Below are 4,821 nucleotides of genomic sequence, written 5' to 3'. Positions count from 1 at the left end.
CCCTCGGTGGACGTAGCGACGTCGGCGGACCTGGGACCCTCGGTGGACGTAGCGACGTCGGTGGACCTGGGGCCCTCGGTGGACGTTGAGACCTCTGAAATGGCGGCTGAATCTTCGGCGGCTGAGTCTTCGGAAGGAGTGAAGACCTCAGCGGACGGAGCGATGACCTCAGCGAATGGAGCAGCAGGGAGAATCTCAGCGAAGACCTCAGCGAGCGGAGCAGGAGCAAGGACCTCAGCTGGCGGAGCAGGAGCGAGGACCTCAGCGAGCGGAGCAGGAGCGAGAAGCTCAGCAGATGGGTCAACCTTGGGGGCTGCGTGCAGCGTGGACGGTGGGTCTACAGAGGCAGGGTCTTCTGATGCTGGTGCTGAGTCAGAGTCATGTTCAATTTTCAAAGTTCTGAGTCCAGCAAGAAGCTGCTGATATTCAGGACGCTGGATTAAACCGGGTTGGGATAATAAAAACTTTTCGGCAAGGGTGAGTACAAAATCTAGACAGTCCGGGTTATTTTTAGCAGAACAAAAAAGGCTTTGCAGAGTGTGGTTTATTTGGGATAATTCATGGGGTGAATATGCGACTGATGAACAATTGTCTCTATGTGAGGATGTGGTATCAGGTGTCGCCCCCACCGGAAACCTGGGAGGTGGGGCGGCGGAACATGCCCCCACAGAGTCATTGGGTGAATGCACAGGAGGTTCGGTCAGACCAGGTTGGACAGCCGCGGCAGAGTGTGACGGTGAGAGGCCGGACTCCGCCCCCACCAGGAACCTGGAAGGTGAGGCCACGGAATCCGCCCCTGTGACGTCAAGTGGACCGGACTCGCCGAACCGAACAGGAGTGGACCGGAGCTTCCGCGGGACGTCGGATCTCGCCCCCACCGGAAACCTGAGAGGTGCGGCGGCGGACCCGGCTCCCACAGAAACACCAGAACCAACTCTAAAATTCTGCTCAGCCGACGAGACCGACCCGGTCGCCGCGGGCTGCCCCCGGGACCGCTTCCTACCTCCCCGGCGACGACGGGTGAGTCGAGGGACCGGAATAAAACTGAACTCCTCCTCGATCTCTTCGTCCTCCCTCGACGTCCATCCCGAGTAGCCAGGCGAGGCGGACTCAAAAACAGTGGTCTGATGGCTTCCCCGGTACCGAGCTCTGTCCTCCTCGAGGACCAGGAGTGGTGAGGACAGGATTTCCACCTCCTGGTCATAACGTCCTTGTGGGCGGACGGGCCTAGTCCAGAACCCGCCGCACCGGATTGTGGATTTACTCATCTCGGGAGGCTCGGAGGAGAAAAAGAAAAAAGGTAAGCTGCCGAGAGAGCCCTGCCCGCTGGGTTCTGATGTGTGGTCGGGTCGTAATGTCAGGATTTGGTGGACAGGAACGAACCCAGTAGTGCAGACAGGACTCAACTCGGCAGATTATAAAAATAAATATTTTAATGACAAAATAAACAGCTGACGTGGCAGCAAAACTTACGTTGATACAGAAGACTCAGAGGTAAACTCAGGGAGGACTCAGGAGAGCTCAGGGGAGACACAGGAGAACACAGAGACCCAACGAATACGACCCGACGAGGAACAAAACAGAACAGGAGGCTTATATACAAGGACAAGACAAGACGTGATTACAACAGCTGTGACGAGACAAAGGTGGCACCAATTAAACTGACGAGGAAACACTAGGGAAACACAGACACAAACAGAAACAGCAAATGGTACCATCCTTACATTTTGTGGCTGGAGCATTTCTGTTAGGATAGCGCGGTGAACCCAGATGTTATGAGACCCAGAACGAGGCAGACACAGGGGAAGTACAAAAGAACAGTGTTTATTATGTACAGTGATATATTAAAGTCCACACGCTGCTTCTCAGCGGCTCCTGGAAAGAGGGACGACAGGTTAATGTTTGTCCAACGGGGAAGACCAGAGTGGTTTGTTTAAAGAGCGTCTTGTCCTTACAGTCCAACCCGAAGGAGGTGAGCTGGTCCTTCAGTCCAGGGAGAGAGCAGCAGAGGGAAATCCAACAAGAGTCCAAGGGGGAATGAGGAAGGCTGGCAACTGGAGGCAAAGAGGCACGAGGGATACCTGACAGGCTGAGGGATCCAGGTCAGGTCACGAGGAGAATCCAAAAACACGAAGGAACCAGGAAACTGGAAAAAAGAGCAAAAGGTGAACAAATTCTTTTCACCTAGACATTTCTAGCTCAACAGTACTACACCATGAGAGGTGATATGCTCCAGCGTTGAATCACACCGGACTGCAGCCTTAAGTAGATGGAGAGGCTCATCAGGCTGATGGCCGCCAGGTGTTGGTAATCAGCGGCCATCAGCAAGGCAGGCTGCAGGCAGTGGGACCCTTACAATCTTCACCTTCAATTCTTTTAACCCAGATGACCTTGTCACATTCTACAATAACAGCCTCACCAACATCCTTAACTCTGTCGCTCCTCTGAAAACCCGGTCTGTGTCCTTCTCCAACTCTGCACCCTGGTTCACTCCAGAACGCCGTTCTCTGAAATCCAAAGGTTGGAGGTTGGAGCGACTCTATAAGAAATCCGGTCTCTCAATTCACAAGGAACTCTATGCGAACCACATCATCCAGTATAAGGACAGTATTTCTCAAGCCAAATCCAGCTACTTCTCTGACATCATCAGTTCCAATGTTGGCAATTCAAAGACTTTGTTCTCTCTCCTTAACCACGCAGTCTCATCTCCTAACTCATTACCCTCTCACATGGTTTCCACAGAATTTTGCAACTCTCTGATGTCTTATTTCAATGAAAAGATTATTTCAATTCATAAACACCTTGGACCTAATACCGCCCCCAGCATCTATGTGGAACTCCCCCCTCTCCCTCCCTCCCCTTCTCTGTCTTCTCCCTCCCCTCTACTGATGACATTGCTGACATTATCAGCAAGTCTAAGTCCTCATCCTGTCAGCTCGATCCATTTCCCACAGTTCTTGTTAAATCCTGTCTCCCATCTCCTCTCCCCATCATCACTAACATCATCCACTCCCCCCTAACCTCTGGCATTGTTCCCACAGCTTTCAAATCTGCGGCCATCACCCCCATCATCAAGAAACCAGGTCTTGACTTTACCAACTTCAGTAATCTTCATTCAATCTCTAATCTGCCCTTTATTTCCAAAGTTCTTGAAAAAGCCGTTGCTAGTCAACTTCACTCTCACCTATCCAACAATAACATTTATGAAGAGTTTCAATCTGGTTTTCGCACCCACCATAGCACCGAAACAGCTCTAATAAAAATAACGAATGACCTTCTTCTTGCTGCTGACTCTGCTCTTCTGTCCATCCTCATTTTACTGGATCTAAGTTCTGCCTTCGACACAATCTGTCATTCTATCCTCCTCAACAGACTAACCTCCATTGGCATCTCAGGTACTCCGTTAGACTGGTTCAAATCTTATCTCTCTGACCGTACTCAATTCATTCAGCTTAAATCCTTTCGTTCCCAGTCATCCCCCGTCTCCACGGGTGTCCCCCAAGGCTCTGTCCTCGGACCCCTCCTCTTCCTCATTTGCCTCCTTCCTCTAGGTCACATCTTTTGTAAATTTGGTGTCCATTTTCACTGTTATGCTGATGACACACAGCTCTACCTGTCAACAAAACCAAACTCCACCCACCCACCCTCCATCCTCACCGACTGTCTCAATGAGCTAAATTATTGGTTTTCTAACAATTTCCTACAACTAAACAGCAACAAAACAGAAATCATTCTTGTCGGTACCAAAAACTCTATTTCAAAATAAGAACATCTTCTCATCCCCCTTAACAACTCTCTGCTATCCTCCTCGCCTCAGGTCAAGAGTCTTGGTGTCATCCTCGACACCACTCTCTCCTTCACTTCACACATCAACAATGTTAATCTATCGGCCTATTTCCATCTCCGAAATATTAACCGTCTCCGCCCTTCTCTCACACCCCGCTCCACAGCCATCCTTGTTCACAGTCTTGTGACTTCTCGGATTGACTACTGCAACTCCCTTCTTTATGGCCTCCCCAACAAATCTCTCCAGAAGCTACAATTGGTCCAGAACTCAGCTGCCCATGTCATCACTCAAACCTCCTCCTATAACCACATCACTCCAGTCCTGCAGCAGCTCCACTGGCTCCCGGTTAAATCACGCATCGTCTTCAAAATTCTTCTTCTCACTTTCAAAGCTATCCACAACCTTGCCCCTCCGTACCTATCTGACCTCCTACACATCTCCATCCCCTCTCGCTCTCTCAGATCCTCCTCTTCACTACACCTCCATGTACCCTCTGCCTGCCTCTCCACCGTGGGGAGCAGGGCCTTCACCTGCTCTGCTCCTCATCTCTGGAACTCTCTACCCCCTGACTTAAGAAACACCACCTCTCTTCCTATATTCAAGACTGCTCTGAAAACACATCTCTTTAGACTCGCTTTTCCTTAACTTTGCTCTATGTATTTTATATTCTTTATGCATTTTATATTCTTTAAGTATTTTATATTCTTTATGCATTTTATATTCTTTAAGTATTTTATATTCTTTAAGTATTTTATATTCTTTATGCATTTTATATTCTTTATGTATTTTATACTTCAATTTATTCCTGTTGATCTTTGCACTGTGCTTGTTGTTTGTCAAAAAGATTGTGTTAAACTTTAACACAATCTTTTTGATATGTTTCTTACTGTAAAGTGTCCTTGGGTGTCCTGAAAGGCGCTTTTTAAATAAAATGATTATTATTATTGTAGTAGAACATATCTGTCATATATCCATACTGTTAAAACAGATTCTTTCATTTTTCTGGACTGTATAAAACGTGCATTGAATTTAAT

This window comes from Nematolebias whitei, chromosome 2 (assembly GCF_014905685.2).
Source record: "Nematolebias whitei isolate Nwh7 chromosome 2, NemWhi1, whole genome shotgun sequence".
In the NCBI taxonomy this organism is placed as follows: Eukaryota; Metazoa; Chordata; class Actinopteri; order Cyprinodontiformes; family Rivulidae; genus Nematolebias; species Nematolebias whitei.
Note: the sequence above shows the minus strand (reverse complement) of the source record.